Source organism: Equus przewalskii, chromosome 31 (assembly GCF_037783145.1).
Source record: "Equus przewalskii isolate Varuska chromosome 31, EquPr2, whole genome shotgun sequence".
NCBI lineage: Eukaryota > Metazoa > Chordata > Mammalia > Perissodactyla > Equidae > Equus > Equus przewalskii.
The window spans coordinates 1,291,468-1,316,898 of record NC_091861.1 but is presented as its reverse complement, the minus strand read 5'-3'; the positions used below and the strand labels follow the sequence as shown (position 1 = coordinate 1,316,898).

General features: G+C 41.5%; 1 protein-coding gene across 4 annotated transcripts in view; it reads right to left on the bottom strand.

Moving 5' to 3' along the window:
• AKT3 (AKT serine/threonine kinase 3) overlaps positions 1–6,947 on the bottom strand; it is a 326,388-nt gene extending 319,441 nt beyond the window's left edge. The window contains exon 1 of one of the 4 annotated variants that reach the window (XM_070602171.1): positions 6,626–6,947. The gene's annotated coding sequence lies outside the window, so the exon portion shown is untranslated. Of the gene's footprint in view, positions 1–6,115; positions 6,225–6,625 lie in introns of those variants that run through there. The other 3 variants (XM_070602173.1, XM_070602174.1, XM_070602172.1) reach the window with 3 other exon arrangements.
• Positions 6,948–25,431: the final 18,484 nt, after the last annotated feature.

Here is a 25,431-nt window from a genome sequence, read left to right as displayed (position 1 = left end):
CCTTTTATCTTGACGTTTTTTGACACTTTTTGTTTAGATGGTCAAGTTTCAATTCCCAAACAAATCAAGCATCAACACTGCCCAAAATCATCCCTTATGGGAGGAAAAACGAGAAAGAATGGCATAGTTTCTTTTTTCCCTTTTATTTTGTGAGGAAGACTGGCCTGTGGCTAACATCCATTGCCAATCCTCCTCGTTTTTTGCTTGAGGAAGACTGGCCCTGAGCTAACATCCATCCCAATCCTGCTCTATTTTGCATGTGGGTCATCGCAACAGCATGGCATGACAAGTGGTCTAAGTCCCTGCCTGGGATCTGAACCCGTGAACCTGGGCCACCAGAGTGGAACACACCAAACTCAACCACTACACCACAGGGTTGGCCCCAAGAATGGCATATTTTCCTAACGATATTTACAAAAATTTTTTAAAGGTATTTGTTTACTTATGGCAACCAACCATTCAATTTTAAGTTAACTTCTTCAAACATCTTTTAAAAACATCATTCACTCAAGAAAACATATACGTATATTTATTCCGTCAATTAACATGTATTGATTGTCTACTCTGGGACAAGCACAATATGGATTATACAGGGAGGTAAGCAAAACAAAGTATTTAAAAATCTTTTCCCAAACCTATAATGATTTGTTATCAAAGTGCTTTCACATATACAACCCCACTTGACTCTAAAGACAATCTGTGCAGTGGCTATTGCATCTACAATTTTGAACCTAGGAAAACTGACCAATCAACAACAATGACATTACTTCCTCACAGTTACCATGACAAGTTAGTGACAAGTAACAAAAGTGACTACCTGCAATTCAAGTATGCTCTCTACCAAATAACAATACGAACTCTCAAAAATACGGATAAAATTTACAAATAGTTCTGAACATGTTTTTCTCTATCAAATTATTTCTCAGAATAAAAACATTGTACTTTCCACTAAAGTACAATGTTTTCAAATAAATTAAATATAACTGTGGCATCACAAACGAAATTATAACATCAGAAGACTAAAAGTAGGTTGACATAAAGTTAAAAAGCAACCCCAGGGGCTTAAGTTCACACGCTCCGCTTGGGCGGCCTGGGGTCTGCAGGTTTGGATCCCGAGGGCAGATCCAGCACCACTTGTCAGGTCATGCTGTGGCGGCGCCCCACATAAAACAGAGGAGCACTGGCACAGATGTTAGCTCAGCGACAATCTTCCTCAAGCAGAAGAGGAAGATTGGCAACAGATGTTAGCTCAGGGCCAATCTTACTCACACAAAAAAGAAGAGCAACTCCAACAATTCTTTTTTACAAATAATAAAAAAATTCATAGGTTAATAATTTCCTATATGTTAATGTCTAAGTTAAAAGCCACAATACAATCTATAATAAAACTTTCTCTAAACTATAAACTTGGCTGTAATTTAATACTATGTAGAACAGACTTGCTCTGCAACACAATATTTTACCTACTTTAAATATGCTAGCCAAAGTGAATTAATGAAGGACAACTAATGTTCAAATACAACAGAATGTTGCTACTTTGAAATACAAATGATGGTCAAGAGTAACCATAATATAATCCGACGGTATTTACTGACTTCAAGAAATAAACATATGAACTTAATATACGCCATGATAAACACATAAGGCTATACAAAACTTTTAAAAGAATTTAAGGGAAAGGAAAAATACTGAAGTGGAAGGGAAATTCAAGGCAATTTGCTCTGCACTTCACCAGTCTGTCCCTTATAAGAGTTGTTATCCTGTTAAAAACACATCGTAGAGGCAAGTGACCCACACAAACGATGTTATTTCGGATGCCTTTCCTCTCTTCAGTGGGTAATAAAACACTTTGTGGATTTTCTTAAAACTCTTTCTATAGATATCTTCCCTGCTTCACACTATGGGAAAACACTTAAATAAGCATAGGCAAGACTTTCACACAAAATATCAATTCTTTCAAATTGCCAACCAACTCTCAGAAATCAACTTAATAAGCTTTGAAACATATATACAAAAACAAAGCATTCTCCCCCCACTTCCTACCCATTTCACCCAACACATCCATTATTAAACAAATAGAAAAGCAACTTGTGCTGGATGATATATTTAATATTAATATATACTATTATTTATATCTTTATTATTATTATTTGTATACTATTATATTAATATATATTAACATGTTATATTAATATATTAACAACTCAGGAAATGCTTATCGGATTCCTCTGGCTCACCCAAACCACTGAACAAGCTACTGATAAATTATCCCCTACATCTCTCAGATGACCTATGGCTTGTCTCTATGTGAAGGCAGCTATAACAACATGGACAGGTGGAGGGTCACTACTGAAAGAATTTCAGTTGCACAGTTGGTCATATTTTTCCAACATACATGTAAAGTCCTTCTAAAATTTGCCTTGGGGACCTCCCTGATTATAAAATAAAAAAAATCCCCACACGCACACAAAATACAATTGGTATATGGTCCAATAAATGCCAAAAATCAGCTAGACAGATTTTACCCCCAATTAAACTGAGAGCTAACCAGCAAGTATGGACTCCTGTAACTAAGCTCCTCACAGTGGTGCATCAGAAAGAGCACTGGACAAGCCAAAAAACTTGGGTCCCTGTTCCCAACTCTGCCCCACCCAGTGTGATGTTAAGTAAGGTCCAAAAAGTGGAGCGTTAGATGAACTCTAAACAGCCCCACAGCTCTTCCAGAGCTAATATTTATGATCCTTCAAGTTAAAATCCACTGAGTATCTCCTTCATTTATAGATGGCATCTTAGGTGACACTGTCATGATTATATACAGTTCCTGTCCTCAAGTTTAATAGACAGTTGGGAAGATAAAACATTCAAACAACAATTCCACTCAGACAAAATTTGAACTAAACTCCAATACTGGCAAAATACTGTCTCTCTTCCCCTCCCTTCCCCCAGACTCCCAAATACTGTCAGAGGTTTTGCTAATTAATAGAGGGGAGAAAACTCTCATTTGAAAGTCTTCTAGTGACTTCTACTAAATCTTTTTACTTTCCCTCTGAATATGAGCATAATATACTCATTAAGAAATATGAAATATCTGCAGTTGGTGATAAATAAATATAAACAGAGTATTGAAAAGAAAAAGAATGAAAAAGCAAATCTACAGGTCAAGAAGTATATATTAATTTATCTATTGATTACTATTTGAAAATTACCTCACAAAGGAAATGTGTTTATACCTAATATGCTGAAAGATTATGGTGCTACAATAAAATATGCAAACATTTGAGGCATTTAATTAACCATTTGAAACAACTGAAATGAAAAAGAACTGTTATGGATCAGTCAATACACTTTTTTTCCTACAATTACTTGATTTCTTTCAAAATAATTGTACTACACTATCAAAATTTAGCAGCGTCATTGTGAACTCTAATAATAGGTACAAACAAGTTAGGAAAAACACTGAGAAAATGTGTTTCAGAATTAGGAAAGTTAAAATGAAACGATTTCTACAGTGCCAGAATAAGTGTTTTTTCCTGTGAAAGTCACTTTCAGAAGTATAGCAGGGGCTGTTGTAAGGATTAAATGCATTTATGCATGTGAGGCACATATAAAAGTGCCTTGCACACGCAAGTGCTCACCATGCACTGGCCAGCGCTAACTCTACAGTGAATCTAGCTCTGAGTAAAGACCATAAGAAAACATCTAAGTTAACAGCAGGTGACTACAGAAAAGCGCATGCCATACAAAACCAGGATTTAGAATACTGATGCATACTGAAACCTGGAGCTAAAAACAAAGCAATTTTAAACGATTCAAATATTCTAACACAAACGTACAAAAATTCATCATGTGCATTAATTTAGATTAACTTTAGAAAGATAAAGATGCCAGTCAAATTACAAGACTGATTTGGTCAAAACAAAATGAAATGGTTTATTTTTCTGCCTTGTATCTTATGTTATTTAAATCTAAGTGGTTTTGAATTAAATATTTTTTAATGCTTGAAACTTAACCACACTATAAGATCCTACCAGATCATGGCTAAAAATTCAATTAACATGTCATTAACAGTAATTGCCTTATCTTCCCAAGGGTGAATTCTTGAACCAAAAGGTATAACAACAAAGAAGTGTAGCTATGTTTTCACAAAAATACGCAAAATTTAAGTAAACCCTAAACTTCCACAAAATCAATTTGTAAAACAGGTTCCTTTTTTTTAAACAAACCCCAAGAGTTGGAAATTTCCATTCAACTTTTTTAAGAAAGAAAATCTCTCATACGTTTAAACCAAAAACTAGAGTTTAAAAACTCTTAAATCTCTACTTTGCACAAGACTGAGTACAATGCTGAGTACGTCTGTCCCATGATATGCTTAACCAAAACAGGTTTAGATTTCCAGTGATTCTGAAAACAAATTCTCTTTCTAACGGTAGGGATCTTCTGGATGAAATGTAAATAAAACAGTTCTTAATCAATCAGCCCCTTACACACAGTTCACACTCTGGTATTTCTTGAATGAATGAATGAAATCTTATTTAAAATACTTTACAGACATAAAACTACATCAACAAAAAAAGTGCAAAGCAGAACACTGAAATACTCTCACACAGGCAACTTAAAATTTTTAGTTTGACATTGACTCTTAGTTTAAGTTGGAAAACAATTCACTAAAGTAATCATTATGGAAAGGCTAAAAGTAGGGGACAAAAGGAACACAAATAATAGTTTCAGAAAATTTTTGATAGAAAATTACTTTAGACTAGATATTCGTTAAATACTGTAAGAAAACATACTACTGAAAATACTTGGCACAACTATACACAACAGAAAATGAAAATTCTACATTCCTCTGAATTCCAGTGTTGTCTCACATATGACATGCACTCCCTCACTTTAAAATAAGAAGCTCAACCAATCAAAGATATTGGGGTCAACTTCAGCGAGAAAAACAAAAAGCAGGCCTTCAAACTACAGTCTCCTTGGTAAACTTTTAAAGTCAAGATTATGTATTGACAAAAGAAAACAAAGTACAATCCCGATAAATATCTTGCAAATAATTGTGCATTCAGTCATACATCTTGGAAAACTAATAATTTATTCCTAAGTAGATACTTTAATAAGAAGTATTTTCATGTTTTAGACAACTACCTCCTGAATACGTGTGTTTTAGACAATCACCTCCCGGAATATTCATACTAATTTACACATATTTTGTAATGATACTCAAGTTCTGGAGATAAACTTTCCTAAATCATCTTTATTGGACTCTTCCACTTTTGGATTTTTCAACTATTTCCTAACAATGTAAACCTAATTTAATAACTTTCCACCAAAAACAAAACCAGTGGCTGTCTGGTGACTTACAGTATAATCTACCAAGAGACATAATATGACCACGCTTTACCAAATACGGAAGACACTCCTAAACTGATGATATGAGGGAGCTGGCAATGTATTAACTGCAAAGTCTTTATTCCATACCTTTCAGCTACAAAATGAACTAAAAAAGTGTAAACATCTTATTAATACTAGTAATTAGTCAATATAGACACATACGTTTCACTGTTGAGTTTCTATTTGGAAACGTTATCAATTCCAAACTACTGAGCTTTCAACCAATTACCACACTGGTGAAATGAGTTGGTTTTATTTTGACAACGTTATTTTCATGGAAGAAATGAGGGCATCCTAGCCTTGACGTATGGGCAAGCATTTCCTCTGCTTTCTGAAGATCAACGTTAAATATCGGTAATGAAACCCTGGCCCCAAACAGATTCAATCTAGTCTAACTGTACAATCCCGGGAAATCCCAAACAAGGAGTGACCCCGCCTAGGACTCAGGGCGAACACAGCGGCCAGCTCGGTTTCAACTTTGGGCTCTGAAGGGCCCCACCAGCATCATGGCTGATGCAGACCGATGCGCAGGAGGAGGAGGAGGTGGACGAGGAAGAGGCTGGTTTGTTTACTTGCAGCCCGAGCCGCCGCCGCCGCCAGCAGCGACAGCATCACTGGATCCGCCAAACCCAGCATCTTCCGCACATTTCTATTCTTGGCACACAACTCCCGAGCGGATTAGAACCCCACTACTATTAAAAACACAGCCGAGCACGTTACCCACCTCCCAGACACCCCCGCCCACCAGGCCGTCTTCGCCCGTGCGCGGGCAGCGGGGCGGCCGGGAGGAGCCCCCGGAGCCGGCGCGGCCTCGCCCCCACGCGCAGACAGCCCCCCCGGACGCCGCCGCGGCGCCCCGCGTTACATAACCTCCCGCCCGGCGCGGCGCCCCCTCCCCAGCCGCTCGGCCGGCCCGGAGCGGCCCGCCCGAGGCGCCAGGCCGGGCGGCCCAGGCGCGCACGGGACCGCTAGGCCGGAGCCCCCGCCCGGCCGCGGCCCGCCGCCCCCCGCGGCCCCGCGAAGCGCGCGGGGCGGGTGCCAGCCGCCGGCATCCCCGGCCTCCCCGCACCCGCAGCCGGCCGGCGGCGCCCCAGCCCCCGCCCACGCCCCCGGCGCGGTGACAGCGCCGCCGGCCCGCGCCCCCCGCCCGAGCGAGGCCGGCAGAGAGGCCGGGCCGGGCCCGGAGGAGCGCGGGCGCGGCGGGGAGGGGGCGAGTGGGGGCGGCGGCTGTTACCTGCAAAGGCGGCGGCCCCGCAGCTGCTCGGGCGGCGGCGGAGGATGGAGCCGGGGGCGGGGGGAGGAGAGGGGGCGACTCGGGGGTCCCCCTCCCTCCTCCTCCCCTCCTGTCCCCCCCCCACCCCGCAGAGCCTCTGGCCCCTGGAGCCGGCGCGGCCGGCGGAGGCAGGCGCGGGGCTGCAGGAGGAGGGAGGGAGCCGGCCGGGCCGGGCCGCGGAGCTGGAGCGGCGGCGGCGGCGGCGGCGGCGGGAGGGAGGAGGGCGGCGGCGGGAGGAGGCGGAGACTACATGGGAATCGGATATCGGCTACAAATTCAATTCATCACAGAAAACACCGCGCGGGCGGGGCCGCCAGGCCGGCGGGCGGGCGCGGCGCGGCGGCGCGGGCGGGGGCTGCGGCCTCTCCGGGTCCCCGCCGCCCCCTCCCGCCGGGCCCCCCGCCCCCTCCCGCCCGGGCCGCCGCCGCCGCCGCCGCCGCCGGGCTTGTTGTTGACTTTGAGGAAAACTCCTGACGTCAGGGGCCGGCTCTCGGCGACTGGCGGGAGCGGCTTCCCCGGCCCCGGCCCTGCCCGCCGCCTCTGCTCCCCTCCCTGCCGGGCCCTCATCCGCAGGCTTCCCCGCGCCCCCCAAACTCGCGGCGCCCGCGCCCCCTCTCCTCTCGCGAGAACATCCCCCCGGCCAGCCAGCGGGCGCCGGGAGCGGGGGCAGCCGTTCCTGGGCGGGAAGTGCTGGGTTTCCCCGCGCCCTCGTGGCGCGCGGCGGGCACCCGGGGCCCGGGAGCGGGCTCGCCTCCTCCGCGCAGCCACCCGCCCTCGCCGCGGCCGGCCCCGCGCCACGTCCTCCCGCCGCCGCGGCTCCCGGGAGGTGGGACCCGGCGCGCGGGGTCCGCACCTGGTCCCCCCGAGGTGGGCGGTGCCCTGCGGGGAGGTAACCTCGGCGCTTGGAGCCTGCGCACCGCAGGGGTCAGTCCAAAACGGAAAACCGTTGCCGACGGTCCCCCTCTGCGATGGTCGGCCGCGGCGCTTCCTGTAGGCAGTCATAGCCACACACAGTGTACAGGTTGCAGTGGGACCCTAATTCACTCTTACAGTTACACCCTTTTTACTGATATTCGTTTCCATTGACTTTGGGCAAGCTAGCATGTATTGCACTCACCACGAAGATAACGATTTCTTTCTTTTGAAGTTCATGGTTCTTAAGAATATTTGCAATTGGAGACACTATTTTTGCATAGTGGCCATATTTTACCATAGATCACCCTCCATAAAGTTATCAAAGAAGTTTATTTTTTCTGGCACCATTTTGGTCGCTTCTAGAACACTTTGAAAACGCCGTATTATTCTGCCACGTGGCTCTAGTCTTGTTGAGGTACCTGTTATTTCTCCCAGTGCAAGATTCTTATCATACCTTTAGGTTCTTTCTGTTAGAAGAGTTCCTCCTCCTCACAGGCACTTCCTTCTCTGCTTTTCCCTGTCTTGACCGCATTGAGATGGTAGTCGTTCTCTTATAGTTTATCCCTGGTGTTTATATAGTGAGTTGTCTTTATACATCTATGTCCACATCTTTTCTGTTATGAAATGCACATATACTGGGATTGTGGACAGAAGTATGAAACCTACTAAAGAAGAAAAGAGTTTTTTTGAGTCAATTTGCTCCATTTGTGAGGGAAACCTTTCCCTGACCATTCTAGAGCAAAACTTGCCATTTTAAGATACACAATCCACCCAAGAGAAGAGTCCTCAAATGCTGCTTTTCTCCTTTTCCCAAATTTCCCAGCACATCATGGACTAATTAATAAACAGACTGTAACCTAATTCTATTCCGTTTTTCTGCGCATCAAATAGACATAATTTATTCCCATAGTTATCAGTCCCTATCTGCAAAGCGATTCAGTTACAGATTTCTTGCAGTAAAACACAAAAATGGGTCAGATTTTTATTCTATAGTAACCCAACCCACTTTTTATTTTTAAGAAAATAGTCCCTTATGACACCAGCACTAAAAAAGACTGTCGTGAATTCTCTGTTAAATATATTTAACTCTGAGAGTTGTGGTATTCTGAGTTACTAGATATCTCTTATCAGCTGCAATTTTCATTTGTTTCCATTGTCAACATCAACGTATTTGTGAGAACCAAATTTGTCTTATGAGCCATACTGCCTCAAAATATTTCTCCTAGTTTCATGAGATCATATTAAATCTCAGCTAGATTAAACCCTAAAATTAAGTATTGTATAAACTACAATGATTATATACTCTGGGCTTCATTTATTTGAAAAGCATAAACTTTTATTTCTGCTCTACTTTGCTTTTCTACTATAATAGTTTCATAAGTTTCTATAATAAAATCATGTTGGCTTTTATTATAGGATTACTATTATTTGTTATAGAACTATTATTTATTTTAAAAGCATTGTTTTTTCTTTTAGACTGTGCCATCATGAATTTGGCCAAATCTGCCAATCCTGGCATGATGGTCCTCCGTACAGAATGTATGCCACATTTCTCCTCCTCTTCATTGTCATCACCTCGCGAAAATGTGAGGAGCGACAGCATGTTCATCCATGGGAAAGTCTCTCCTAAATTTCAGAGAGAAAGCTGTCATTCGTTATTAAGCCAGATGTTCTTAAGGCTAGCATGTCTCAGTAGTAGTAATTTATAATTCTTAAGAAACCTATTCTTTCTTCTTGACTACCAATGAGTAAATTAGGTACTGAGAGCTATTTCTTAGTACGTCTACCATTTCTTGAGAGTAACTTAAACTAGAAAGTACATTAAGAATTTGAAGACGAGGTAAAATTTAAGTCACTGCTTCTCGTCCTTAATAAAAAGAGTATCTTGTCTTCGGCATTGTCTAGGATAGGACATGGCACAGAGTATCCACAGAATAAGTGTTTGTTTAATGAATGAATGGACAAATACATCTGTGCCCTATGTGCAGTTTATACAGTATTTTCCTCTTGGGATAGCTTATTGGAAAGATCGTGAACACACTTGGAGATTTGCAGACCTGAGTTCAAATCCTCTCTCAGCAGAATTTATGTCTCAGGAAAGCTGCTTAACTTTCCTAAGCCTTAATTTCCTCATTTGTGAAATGACAGTTACAACTACTTCATCAGCTTATAGGAGAGTTATATGTGATGAAATATTAGATAGTATCTAAAACATAGTGGTCAGCAAGCTAAAATTCCTTTATTGTAAATGTGAATATATTCCTTAAGATAACACTAGCTGCTACAACAAGTAAATACAAAAAGCTATCCCGGCTCACAACAATAGAAGTATGTTTCTCACCCACGTAAAGTTGCGAATGGCAGGTGTTTCATTCTTATAAATGCTTAGGATCCAAGTTTCTTCCGTGAAGAGCTCTGACCTGCTCAACACGTAATCACAACATTGAGCTGGCAGAAGAGGAAGAAGCACAGAGGATCACTCAAGGAAGGTTCTATGCACATCACCTCCTTTCACATTCCACTGGCTAGAATGCCTGACAACAAGGCGGGCCGTTAAATGGAGTCTAGCCAGGGAAGAAGAGAAATAGGTTTGAGAACAGCCAGCCAGTCTCCGCCACAGTTGGTTTCTGAAACAACCATGTTAAGTCTATTGCTGTAATGAATGAATATCCTAGCTGATTGACAGAGCAATTTCCAAAAGAGCATAGTTTAAATCCAGGTATAGGAAGAGTCAGTTGCAAGAGTTATCAGTACTAATTGTCTGTTTCTCTCTTTCACAGATCTTTCTTAAGGTGTAGGTCAGATGTCTGTGTTAGTAACACATGAGAGTACCTGAGGAACAGGTGTGTCAGTAACCTGATGCCGTGTGAAACTGCGGTGCTTAAAGCCCTCTGGAAACTGCCCTCTCATTTCGTCATCAGGTTTATTTTTCCTGCTACGTTAGTAGAGTATGAATGAAAACCTTTCCTTCATATTGTCACTTTCCCTCTTGGACAGCTAAGTCTGTTAGCAACTGAAGCATCTCTGGACAGTACATTTAGTATTTCAGGATACTTGGGTCACAGATTTACTGACCACAATTAAATAGCTGTTTGTGGGACATGGGGCTAGAATTCCTGTTCTAACTCCAAAGCCACAAGCATACATAATGATTATTCCTGGCTGTGCAGGAGAATCAATGTGTGCAATAAAACTAATATGTACATGTTGTAATCCCAGAGCCTCATTTTGGGACATAATTTTAATTTCATGAGGTAGTGTGCTTTTCTGGCTGTTTCAGAATCTGCTCCATGGGGATTGAACTTTTCAACACAATAGCTAGTAGTGAAATAATGACAGTAAATGTCCACCCCTCATCTAGGTAATTACTTCAACTCCTTCCTCAGTTATCTCATGTAAGTACACTTCTGTTCCAGAAAGTTTCCCCATCCATTTTTTTTCTTTCTTCTTCTCCCCAAAGACCTCCAGTACATAGTTGTATATTCCAGTTGTAGTTCCTTCTGGTTGTGCCATGTGGGACGCCACCACAGCATGGCTTGATGAGCAGTGCCATGTCTGTGCCCAGGATCTGAACCAGCAAAACCATGGGCCACGAAAGCAGAGCGTGGGAACCCAAACGCTTGGTCATGGGGCGGCCCTTCCCCATCCATTTTAAAACACAATTTCTTCTGCTAATGAAAATACTTTCAGAATCAAGCAGAAAGTTTCAAATCTACACCTGACTTTTTTTTTTACCTGCTACAACGTCCTGTAATTGTTGAATTTGTACTATTTTATTAAATAATACTGACTTGCTTTTTTATAGTAGGAAGAAATTCAGTCTCAGAATTTTTCTATTGAACTTTAGTTACTAGGCAGAACTATGGTCTCTTTAAGTTGCAAACACGATCTCCGTTGAGAAATTAGACTTTAATCGGATCACTGGGTTTGATATAAAATTCAAGTCTCCTTTAGGCTGAAAGCCTGCAGTGGGGAAAGCAGGTGAGCTCAGCTTCTCTATTTCTCCATCTTATCTCCGTCTCTCTGTCCTCTTTCACAGCACAAGTCCATCTGAGTGAAAAACAAAATAGTTGTTATCCAGCTGGTGCCATTGTAAGTCAGTTTTGCTCTCTCTCCACCTGACACACAGAATCAGCTATAGGATTTGCAGGACCCGTGCAAAACAAAAATACCAGGCGTCTGTTGGAAAAGAATTAGGAATTTCAAGATGGCGACAGCAGAGCATCAAACCAAGAGCAGGTCCCTGTGCACAAGCGTGCACAGGTCACACACCCATGAGCCGCCGGGCTCTCTAGGGACTCTTTGGAGAGTGGCTTCGCGGCTCCCCTGACAGCAACCCTCATGAGAAGGGGGATGCACCTTTTCCTTCCGGTCACCCCTCAGCTTCTGTTTCCTCAGCCCTGTGAGAGTCCCCCTGTGGGAGTTCTCTCATCCTCTATGGGAGACCTCTCCCACAGAAGGTCTTCTGGGCAGGATTCAAGATGTCTCCAGGCCAGCTCTCTCTCTCCCCTGGGACTTTATCTGGGCCATGGGAAACATTCACATGTCCTTGACTCTGCAGGCCATTCTCTCCCTCTTGGTTCTGCCACAGAAGCACTTGGGCAGCCTGTTTCACAGTTTCCACAGAATCCCCTCGTTGTGGGGAACGCATCTCAAGCTCTCCACGTGATCCCATGGAAGCCCACAGAAGCTCCCTGGCATGAGCTGCAGAAGCAGCTTCCACCCCCTCCCCACTGGAGATGGGGAGCTCTGCTTTCCCAGGGTAATCCCTTCACAAGTCTCCTCTTTCTCCAAGTGTCTCCACTGTTTGATATTCGTAAAGTGAACGAGAACATTTGAGTCATAGGATAGGCTTTGGGCTATTTCCTTCATCAAACTGTTATGAACTATCTAACCTCAAATTTCATACTTTTTTGTATCTTGAAATCTCAGCTGAAACTTCAGTTTTAAATTCCTATTAATAAGCGTATTCTTGGGGCTGGCCTGGTGGCACAGCAGTTAAATTTGCATGTGCCACCTCTCGGCGGCCTGGGCTTCACCAGTTGGGATCCCAGGTGCGGACATGGCACCGCTTGGCACACCATGCTTTGGTAGGCGTCCCACATATAAAGTAGAGGAAGATGGGCATGAGTGTTAGCTCAGGGCCAGTCTTCCTCAGCAAAAAGTGGAGGATTGGCAGCAGTTAGCTCAGGGCTAATCTTCCTCAAAAAAAAAAAAAAGCGTATTCTTTCTGTGGTATAAATATTTTCTGTTTCTTATTTAGATGTGCTTTAAATTAAAAAATGTACTCTAGATAAAAAAAAATGGTCAGCTATTACCAAACAAAAAATATTCAGGTTAACAGGTATTCAAAGCACAAAATTAATTAAAATAGGATGTTTTCTACATTTGTTTGTATTTCTGTTTGACAAATATGTGACAACAAATTGTGTTTTTCATACATTGTTACCTATATTAATGACGTTAAATATTTGGACTCTTGCCCTTGGTTAATTTCTCAAACATTTTTCTTAAAAATTTTAAAGTTGGGGCTGGCCCAGTGGCCTAGTGGTTAAGTTTGCTCTTCGCTTCAGTGGCCAGGGGTTCACCAGCTCAGATCCCAGGCGTGGGCCTACACACCACTCATCAAGCCATGCTGTGGGGGTGTCCTACATACGAAATAGAGGAAGACTGGCACAGATGTTAGCTCAAGGACAATTTTTCTCAACCAAAAAAATTTAAGTTGAACACTATGAAATTTTATCTCTAAAAGTCTGTGATAGACAAATATGCCACAAAATCAAAACTTAAAATATAGAAATACATTTTGTACTGATGTTGATCACTGGAACGAAGGCTATGTTGAACCATGAAAACCCCTGGATGGAGACATGAGTCTCTAATCAGATGGATTTTTTTTAACAACATAAGGCTGCCTTGATTTTCCCTTAATGTCTATGATTGCCAAAGAGGAGCTGCCTTCCTGTGTTCCATATCAAAGTACAAAAAATTCAGAAAATGTTTGCACTTTGGTGTCTAGTTTAAACTTCTTAACTTTGTCATGCTCCATTCAAAGTGCTATTGTGAGACATGAGTACGCGAGTCAGAAAATACCAATTTACTAAACAAATGCCATGCTTGCCCACAGTACGTCTTCTCCCTGTCATCTTCTGAAAAGTTACTTCCTTATAGATATCTTAGTCCAAATATCGGAGAAAGTCCTGGAGTTACATGACATGTAGAAGTCTTATTTATGATCAGAAGCTTCTTTAGATGATTCATAAGAGAAAACTTCTAACGAGTGAGGAAAAAGGCAAAATCCCCCAACTTTTGTTACTCTTCACGTGCTTTCTTCATCATCATGGGTTATCATAACCTCTTTTTCCTCAAATCTCCAGCCAGGGTTTCATAACACTAATTTGCATATTTGCCTAGTCCTATTGTCTTCCTGATAAAATGTTTACACTTCAGATCGTGCAGTTCACAATTTAACTTAATTCACTTCAGTTAATTCCATAAACATCTGTTGAGTTTATACAAACAAAGGTCTAGAGATAGATATGAGTACAACCCAATGCCTGCTCTCAACATGTTCCATCTGTTGGGAGACCAACACAAATAAATAACTATCATACAAATGAGTGTGACAATAGGAATACGTATAAAGGAACCAAAAAACACGCTATGGGAACGGTCGACAGTGGGATGAGAGGAAATAAGTCAGGTCAACCTAAATAGAAGTTAATGACATTTTAGCTGAGCTTTAAAATGAGGTCTGAAGTGGATGAGGCAGGAGGAGACACTCCAGGCAATGAAAGGAGCCCAAAGCAAAGCAGGAGAGAGCAACCTCAGGAACTCCAGAAAAAGGAAAGAGGTGCAGCGAAGGTTTCAGTGACGTGAAGACAGTTGAGCTGGGCTTGAAGAATAAGTAAGGATGAAATAAGAGTCTGCATTTGTGCAAGCTCAGTGGAGAGGAAGCAGAAAGGAGACTTCTGTTCTAGAGTAACTTATGACATAGAATTATCAGGACTGAGTGATCAGACGGTGGGCAGACAGGTCCTGAAAAGAAGAGGAATGAAGGATGATGCCCAGAATTCTGCCCTCCTAGCACTGGGAGGAGGAATGTGTGTGTGTGTGTGTGTGTTTACAAGCCTGCACTCACCATGGTTGTTATTGCTTATTTTGGGAAGGAAAGTTGTCAAGAGGTAGGGTTATAAAGGAGAAAAGAGAAAATCAGCCATTTTGGACTTGTTAAAATTGACATGTGCCTGTGAGATTTTCAGGTAGATGTAGGAATAAACACAGCCGCTACCATGATTGAAGGCTTTCTCTGTGCCAAGCACCATGCTAAACACTCTACAGGAATTAACTGATTTAATATCAGAGGGTTTGGGGGATATGAAAATAGGGAGGTCTGACGAAAAGGCTTGGTCTGAAGATACAGGTCTGCATCAGAGCATGGAGTAAGTGTCACCATGCAGCAATGTGATATAAGAACTGAACCTGGGGCCGGCCCGGTGGCGCAGTGGTTAGGTGTGCACGTTCCGCTTCTCAGCAGCCCGTGGTTTGCCAGTTTGGTTCCTGGGTACGAACATGGCACTACTTGCCAAAAACCATGGTGTAGTAGGCGTGCTATATATAAAGTAGAGGAAGATGGGCATGGATGTTAGCTCAGGGCCAGTCTTCCTCAGCAAAAAGTGGAGGATTGGCAGCAGTTAGCTCAGGGCTAATCTTCCTCAAAAAAAAAAAAGAAAAGAAAAAGAACTGAACCTTAGGAAACACTGGTACTTGAGGGCAGAAGGAGATGGAAGAACAATAGCCAAATGAGTAAGAAGAGTGACAGAAGAAGTTACAAAAGCCAGGCTAGGAGAGAATTTCACAAAGGGGCGATATATTTGCCAGTGGAAATGCTGCAGAGGAGGTCAAATAAAAAAATCTGGTAAGTTCCTCCTTACAACTGGGGAGTCATTGGTTACCTTTGTGGAAGTTACTTTGTGGGGTAATGGGGCTGAAAGCTTCACTGAAATGAGTTAAAAAGGAAATGGCCAATTGAGGAAGAGAGGAGAGTGGAGGGATGAGAGTGGGAAGTAATATTTACTGAAAACTGCTATGAGCTAGGTTCTGTGCCGGCACTTTGCATCAGTGTGGCAGGATGCTATTTTGAAATATTAACCACTGTTTTCTGGTTTCTGATTCCCCTACCTCTTCCCTTCCATTTAGAGAGCTAGAAGATTCTATCAATGATGCGGAAAGGAGTCCTTTCCTGGCTTTTCAGTTTCAATACCCTAGCCCTCAGGGGGAGATGGAAATGACCCTAGGGCTTCTAACAGCGGACTTGGGGGACTATGTGACCTCTCAAACAAGCCTTCACACACTTGTGCGCCCACGACCACCACCACTGGAAAGTTCCTCAGCAGGAGGAAGAGAGTACAGGAGTACATGAGTGGGTTTCTGGGGAAGGGCTGGCCCTATACCCTGCCCTATGCGCCCAGCCCAAGTGGGAAAATGAGTAACTAACTTGACAGCCTTCAGGATTCAAAATAAAGAGGGAAATTATGTTTCTTCCCCTGTGAGAGCCTGGACAGAGGGAAGGCAGCAGAGGTTGCCTTATCTGCACCGTGAAAGTAGGCGTTCAGGCCCCACAGAGCCTCCTGGGGCCCAGCGTGACTCGGACAGCAACACAACTGTTCCTGTGCAAGCAGCATTTCTGAGGCTGCACAGGGCTTTAGGCAGACATCTGAGATCGCCATGCGTGCGCAACAGTGATGCGTGATCAGCATCGCAGCTCCAGCATGTCAGCAAATGGCCCGAAGGGATGGAGGGACACTTCAGCAGTAACTGTGAAGGACTAACAGCCAAGGGGCAATTGAGGTGACCCATGTCTCAGAGGATGCTAGTGCACACAGACAACCAGCACCAATAGCCCCTTCTCTCCCCATGAAGGGATACCATGTAAGCCATTCTCCCCACTGCCTGCCCTCCAGAACTTCATCACAACCCTAGGCAGAAAGGAAGTTTCTAACCACCCAGCAAAATGGGATTCAAAATAGAAATAAAGTTGAATTCTAGAAATAGTTACGTTTCCTAAACACTTGAACTTGGAAAGTTAAATTCATGCCCACCATATGTGTTCTATGACACTTAATCCTCACTACAACTTCGTTAAATGGGAATTGCCATTTTCACAATACAGATGATGAAATAGGTTCGGAGATTAAGGAACTTCCCTAGGCTAGCAAAGGACAAAGCCAGGGCTCATACCACTGTCTGTCTTACACCGCAGGGTGGAGAATAGAGATAAAGGGATAAACCTTGAATGGAAGGTGGGTACTTTTCTAAGAGTGAACATGGAAAGCATTTGCACAGATAGAAAGAGTTTTGTAGACAGGTGGGAGAAATTTGACAGTGTTAGTGCTTCATGGCATGAAAGAGGAAGGCCCAAGTGGCAATGGTCGTCGGATGCATGTAGGATAAAGACTGAACCATAACACCTTGCATTTTAGTGCCTTGAACATAAGGTAGTATATGTCATGCATTTGATTGAGTTCCTTCAACATTGTAGTGGCATTATGCCCAGATCTGCAACCCCTCCTTTCACAACTAAAGCAGACATTTCTCCAGCTGCTAGGAATATTGGTCATTGACACCTCATTAGGTCCCCTTTCCAGGATTGCCCTCTACTGAAAGAGCGGCTTTACCCTAGATGACACTCCCTACCCAATGAGTATTCAGTCCAGGGGTGTAAGGTCCAGCCCCTTGCCTCAGTTCAGGACAAGTCTACAGGACACCCCCCCCACACACACACACACACTCCAGGTCAACTGAGGTCTGTGTTGTGACTGCGCTGCATTTCCCCCTCTGCCCGCCCAGTCCTGCTACCTTTGCTCCCACACAGGCGTTTATCCAGAGAGCCCTCCCCCAAACTTCCTGCAGGCCCATCTCCATCTCAGAGTTGGTCTCCCTGGGAATCCAACCGAGAAAATCATACCAGCATGCTTTGGGAAAATCAGGGTTTCCTGCATGAACAGCTGTGTGGTGTGCGGAACCTCCTTTCCTCCTGCCCAATCGTGTCCACGTGGATTACAGTTACACTCCTGACCTCTGCTATCCCTTACTCTCTCCTCCCCAGGGATTCCTCTGATTGCAGAGTTTGTGGGAAGTAACTAGGCACTTAGCCCGTTCCAGGGTCCTCTGGGGGATGAGTCTGCTCCCCCCCGCCCATGTATAAAGAGGCCACCTGCCCCATGGCACGGCCTGTGTTTTCTGGCTCTCGAGTGAAGTATTGATCAGCATGCTTATATGTCTGCAGCCCTAAATGCAGACATATACAAAATCCAACTTTTACTAATGTCAAGATGCTATTTTCTTTGCCAATGCCTACCTTTCGTATTATATTTCTCAACTGGGATCCATTTCACAAAGAAGAAAGAGGAGAGTTGTTTTACTCCCTGAAACCTTTACCCCTACAGCACTTTTGGAAGGACAAGAAACAGTATTTAGCGTTTGGGTGGCTTTTTAGGGTGAGTAGCAAGAGTGACAAGGAAGGTGAAAAATAAACATGATGTGGAATAAAAGATAGAGAAAAATGTAATGGCTCCAACACTTAGAAAACATCCATGAACTCTAGTCCTAAATGCAAAGCAGTTCTTGCCTGAGAGAAGGGGTGAGTCACTGATGGACCTGCCCAGGCTCCTGGGCATCAGATTTCAGTCACTGTTCTTCATTCTCAAATGTGGGCTCGATTCAAAAGATTCATAAAGAACCGGGGGTGTCGGCTCTGTTACATAGAAGGACCACATCAGCTTTTTGCTAAAATCAGTTTTACCATTGACTTAATGACATTTTATTACCAAAAGATAAGCATGCTGAATGGATCCACACATCCAAACATTTATTGTAGGTTTGCAGAAGTGACGGTAAGGATGATGCTATTTTTATCAAGGCTTATTTTTAAATTGCTTTAATTTGACCTCATTTTACCCAAAATTACTCTTTCGGATAATTTTTCAGGCTTAGTCCCAAGTTAAGGATGGCTCCGAAACTTTTTCCACAGCAAAACATTCAGTAAGATTTCATTTGTTCTGAGAATAAATAGGATTAAGAAATATTTACATTTTAGACCAGTTGAGTGTTTCAGGTGTCATGTTTTGCAGGTTCCACATTTAATATAATTCTACTTCCGATATTCATTTTTATTACTCCACAAACTAACCAAAAGTAATAAGGTCTTAAGAGCTAGAAAGCATGTATTTGGCTTTTCTCATCTGTTTGAGTCCATGTTAGGATTTCTAAGGTATCATTAAGTATTGATGAAGTCAATCCATAAGTCGTTTGTTGCTTGCCAGTTGTATTGCTTATCAATAATGCTATTACCACTTTTCTCTAAAGCATCCAGATTTCCTACCAAAAAGAAAGCTATGCAATTGTAATGTTCACCTTTTGTCATAAGATTATGGGGTACAGGAAATGCAGGAGCAGAGACGTCTTCAGCTTCCCTGCCTTACTGTAATGTTCCTCGCCCTCTAGGAGGTGGAGAATGTGTGAGACAACAGAACACCTCTGCTCTCCCAGGTGATGATGGGTTTGCTCTGAGCTATTGACACTCATACCTGGGCCTCTTGTGATCAATGACACGCAATTTGGAGACGGCTGACTGGGGTTAATGGTGCAATCTGTGGCTTTGGAACAGAGTTCTTCTCTATGTGAAACTAATTGGCCCATATGGGGATTAAACTGGTAACAGTGTCCTCATTTGTCAACCCATCCATTCAGTGTTTGAATCTGGTTGCGTTTGAGTACTGCCCCAAATTCAACCAATGTATTTTCAAATCAAAATATCATAAGTTCAGAAAGAGGAAGAGGTAGTTTTTTAAATATATAAGCTATTTGTGAACCCAAATCACAGTAAGAAAATCATTAAAAATTAAATAATAATTATCCTGTTGCCAATTATTCTTAAATGGATATCCCCGAGCTGTGGGAAACAGAACAGGAAGCGAGTCTGCTTCCCTGTTAAGTAATTTATTCCATTGCAAATTCCATAATTACCTTCAAAATTGTCAAGACGTGCCTTCAGAGTACCCTACTGACTGCCCAATGACTGCTTAGAGGGTTACCACCCCAACCTCAGCTCTTTCCCAAAATGTCAGGTTTCCAACTGAGACCTGCCTTTCTTTCCGTATTTTTTCTTCGTTTCTACATGCATCAGAAGGCTTTCTTTAATCCTGACCCCAGACTATTTTTAAAATCCATTTACCAGTTACATGATTAATGTCCTGACTTTGAAAAACAAGCCACTCTCTGCCACAAAATAGAGGCCCACTCTTCAATACAAACTTCAATTCAGTTGAGGACCTATCTCAACAATACAGTACATTTAAATTCAAAACTTCTTTTTAGATCAACTTAGATTTTTCTCTCTCAATTTTCTTCTTGATTAACTTGATGACTTTCTCCGATTCAACTGATGCTTAATATCTAACACAAACACATAAAAACAAGCCCCGAGTTGTCAATCAAGTGTGCCATGGTAGATCTTACAGCACAGTGGAAATGAAAAAGTCAAACTTCTAAAAAACAGAGAGTGAAAGGGTGGTTACCAGAAGATGGAGGTTGAGGGGACAAAATGGCTGTTGTTTAAGGGTACAAAGTTGCAATGAGTACTAAATAAGCCATAAAGATCTGATGCACAGTATAATGAAAGTAGATAATATTGTATTATAATTATGTGATAGAATAAATATCTCTACAACAGCAATCATACTACAGCATATAAATGTATCAAAGTAACACATGGTACACCTTAAATTTACACAATTTTGTATGTCAAATTTTTTTATTTATTTTTTTTAAAAGATTTTTATTTATTTATTTATTTTCCTTTTTCTCCCCAAAGCCCCCCAGTACATAGTTGTATATTCTTTGTTGTGGGTCCTTCTAGTGTGGCATGTGGAATGCTGCCTCAGCGTGGTTTGATGAGCAGTGCCATGTCCGCGCTGGGATTCGAACCAACGAAACACTGGGCCGCCTGCAGCAGAGCGTGCGAACTTAACCACTCGGCCCCGGGGCCAGCCCCTCAAATTTATTTAATTAAAAAAAGTAAAGGGGGAAAAACCAAGAAATTGAAAAAAAAGGGGGTCGGGGTTGAATAGGGAGCCCAGAGGGGATGGACAATGATGCACCAGGGTGTCAAGGTGACACATTTCTATGCAGTAAAAAAGCATTTTTTTTCACTTAAACCCTCAGTTAGAAGATATTTTTTTCCTGCCAAAAAGATCTTTAAAATAAGCGGATTTTGAGCAGTTACAGAAATAGAGAACATTTCCCACAAATAGTAGTAAAGACCCAAACATAGGAAAGTGACAGAGCGGGGTGGACCAGTAAGGGTGTGGGACTCGGGAGAGCATCATCAGAACCGTGACAAGCAAAGCCGAGCTGTGCCGACCAGACTCCAAAGAAGGACCTGATTTTAGCCCGACTGGTGAGAGTTTTCACCAGCTCATTAGTGAAGAGAAATGGAATCTAACATCCAAACTCGAATGTCTGTAATGGATAGAAGGATTTATATCTGCTTAAATTAACAGATGATTCTCTCTTTGTCTTCATAAATTCTTAATCAGAAAGGCTACTTTAGATAAATATATGTATAGGATATATGCGTCTCTGCTAATTCCAAGAGGAGACAAAATCAGCTCTACTGGTTTCCTTAGAAAAGAAAGCTTTATTTAGTCAGAGTGCGCAACAGATTATATTTGCACGAGAGAGAGAGAGACTGAACGAATAAGTATGAAGTGAAGAATACACATAGGACTTTCTTTTTAGCCCTGTATTGATTTTTTTATCTTCATTTTTTAAGTTTTGAAATATGATATTTATGCAGAAAGTACATAAAACATATACATAGATTGACCAATAATTTTAAAGCAAACACCTGTGTAACTACTATCCAAGTCCAAAAAACAGAATATGAGCTACAGCCTTGAATCCAGTGTGCTCATCCCGACCATAGTCCCTTTTCCCTCAAGGATAACCACCACCCTGTCTTTTGGAGTAATCGTTTCCTTGGATTTCATTATAGTGTTTCCTCCAATTTGTCAGCCCATAAATAATGTTTTTGTTTGACTTTCTCCTTGTTCTGAATATTATGCATTTAAGGTTCATCCATGTTGTTGTGAGTGGCTTTATTTTTTCATTTTTACTGCTGTATAATATTCCATTGTATAAACATATCATGAGTTTTTAAAAGGAGTTTTCTATTTCATCTAAACTCTAGAATTTAATGATATAAAGTTTTAAAAAAATATCTCCTTATTTTCTTTTTAACATCTGAAGAATCTGTGATGTCCTCTTTTTCACTCCTCATAATAGTTATTTATGAGGTCTCTCTCTTTCTTGATTGATTCTCACCAGAAGTTTGTCAATTTTACCAGTGTTTTAAAAAATAAACTTTGGTGTTAGTTGAATGTGTATTTTATGCTTGTTCTGTAATTCATTAATTGCTGCTACCTTTATTATTGTCTATCTTCTAACTTGCTTTGGTTTTATTTTGTAGTTCTTTTTCTAACTTCTTGAGATGGATGATGAGCTCAGTCATTTTTAACCTTCCTTTTTTTTCAATGGATGTATGCAAGGCCATACATTTTTCTCTAATGACTTCTTTAGGGATGTCTCATATGTTTGAGATGTCATATTTCCATTGTCTTTTAGTTCAAAATAATTTTTATTTGTGTTCAGATTTTTTCTTAGAATTGCATTTCTTAATTCCCCAAAATTTGGGAACATAATTTGTATGACTTCAACCCTTTAAAATCTATTGAGACTTGTTTTGTATCCCAGCTTTTGCTCAATTTTTGTAAATGTTCCACATGTGCACTTGGAAAAGATATATATTCTGCAGTTGTTGGGTGTTGTGTCCTATATACATATCTATGTATGTCCTATATTTAAGTCTTTAAAAATCATATTGTTAAAATCTTTTTGGGCTGGCCCCATGGCACAGTGATTCTGTTCAGTGTGCTCCACTTTGGCGGCCTGGGTTTGTGGGTTCAGACTCCTGGTGCGGAAATACGCTGCTTGTCAACCATGCTGTGGCGGTGACCCACATAAAAAAACAGAGGAAGATGGGCACAGATGTTAACTCAGGACAGATATCAGCTCACGGTTAATCTTCCTCAAGGAAGAAAAGAGGAAGATTGGCAACAGATGTTAGCTCAGGGCGAATCTTCCTTGAAAAAAAAAAAATCTTCTATATCTTTACTGATTTTTTTGGTCTCCATAGTCTATCAATTACTGAGAGAGGTATATTAAAATCTCTTTATGATGTAAATTCATCTATTTTTCTTGAAGTTTTGTCAATTTTTGATTTATATATTTTAAGACCATGTTATTGGAAACATACAAATTTAGAATTCTTATAGCTTCCTGATGAATTGAACCTTTTATCATTATGAAGACATGCTCTTTATTTCTAATAGTGCTTTTGACCGTAATGTCTATTTTGTGTCATATTACAGCTATACATGTGTACACACGCACATATATGCACACAGAGAGAGAGAAGGGGTTATAGAGTGACACACACATATACATATGTGTATACATATATACTGTATGTAGACATTTGTATATATACATATGTGCACATACGTATATGTATACATACAAGTTTGTGTAGAAAGCTATACCAGCTTTCTTTCAGTTAGTATTTACATTATTTTTTCATCCCTTTACTTTAAATCTTTCTTCAAACCTTTCTGTATACTTATGCTTTATGTGGATTTTTAAAAATCAAATCTGACAATTTGTCTTTTAACCAGAGCATTTAGTTAATTTACATTTCATATAACAATTGACAAAATTGGGTTTTAGAAAAACCTGCCGTCTTCTTTGATGGTTTCTGTTGTTTCCTCCTGCTTCCTGTAGCTTAACAAGAAGCCCACTCAGCAGACCCTGGTTCCATGGGAGGACACGCTGCAGCTGAGGTCAGAGGCATTCTGTTGACCAGGAATTTCCCACTGTTACAGAGCTGACCTGCTGTCCTCTCCCTCCTTCCAAGTTCCTCAGAAACATACAGAGTCGCCCAGGACATGGCCTTCTCGCAGAGCCCTGCTCCTCAGGCCTGCCTCTCCATGGGAGAATATGCACTGGGGCCTGGGGGGTACCTGCAGCTGCTCTGTGCCTTCAGGTTTCCCTAAGAAAACCTGACCCCACATTTATGTCCTGTCATGCCAGTGATATATATGTGCACACCCCTGGGCCCAATGCCTTTCTTATCTTCTTTTTGACTGTTTACTTTATGTCATTTTCTTTTTGGTCCTCTGTTGATTTGGCAATTATTTTCTTTGTCTGCTATTTTAGTAATTATGTTAGAAATCGCAGTATTTGAAATTAACATATCAATATCTCAAGCTGATCAATACCTTTATCTTCCTCCTGGAGTGATGAGTGGACAAAAAACAAAAAACTTTGCTTGAACTGAATTCCCTCCATACCCACCAAATTAATATGTTTTTGCGGTTGTGAATCTTAATTAAATATCTTTAAAAAAATTCCTACAGGCCATTATTATTAATGTTTATACACGTTTTATTTATCTAAATATTTACCTTTTTCTTTTCTCCCCATTCTTTTGTGTATCTTGAGTTGTCCTTCCTCCAGAAGCACATCCTTTAGCAGAGTGCTTCTTAAACTATCTGTGGTGACAGACTTGTTTCTTTTTTCTTTTGATGATTACAGACTTTTTTTTAAGTACAATAAAGTGAATTACTGGAAAAATTAAATAAAAAAAGCGAAGACACAAAACACAAGACTCACATTTTTATTATTAGATTCAACAGATACAAAAGTACTCTGTCAAATTGGTAGAAGTTTTCTGAACACTTCCTCCTGGTTCCCGGACTTCTCCCACCTGGACCGGCAGCAATGCTCACGGGCGGGCGTGAGTCACACACCTCGCTTTGAGTGGAGCTTTAACATAAAGTACAGCTTTAACATTTCCTTCATGAGGACCCATCTACTAGTAACGTACTCTCAGTTTTTGTGTGTCTGAAAATGTCTTTTCATACCCTCATTTTTAAAAATGAACTTTTTTATGTAGTACAGTAAAACAGAAAACAGCACATATGTGTGTGCTGCTAAATAAGTTATGACAGAGCAGATCCACCTGGGTAATCGCCAACTAGGTCAAGATATAAAACATTACCAGCACTCCTGGAGCACCCTCCCACCTCAAGTCATCACTCTACCTCTCTGCCCAAAGGTAACCACTGTCCTAACTACTAATATCAGAAATTAGTTTGCCTGGCATTTAACTTCATATAAATGGAATCCTACTGTGTGTATTGTTAAGAATCTGGCTTATTTCTCTCAATATTTGTTAGATTCATGTGTTGTAGTCCATGGCAATACTTTTTACATTGTCATTGCTATATAATATTCCATTGTATGAATATGTCACACTGAAAAATAAAATCCATTCCGTTGTTGATGGACATTTAGCTTGTTTGTAATTTGGGGCTGTTATCAATACTGCTTCTATGGCCATTCTGATTCATCATTTGCTTACACATACGCATGCATTTCATTTGGGTAGACACCTAGGAATGGAAATGTGGTGTCATGAGATATGTGTACGCTAGGCTTTCTGCCAAAGAGGTTCCTCATGTGGAAACCCACCTTCATCAGAAACTGGAATTTCTGTTATTGCATTTATATTTTGTAGCAAGAGGATCTTTCTCTTTTTCTAGATTGATTAATCATTCTTACTTAGAAATATATTTGGAACTTCAATATAAATTCTATTAGGTTCCAACGTTGTCTTGAGTGCAGTAACACTGCAGCACATATGTGTATGCAGATTATAAGCATAACAATTC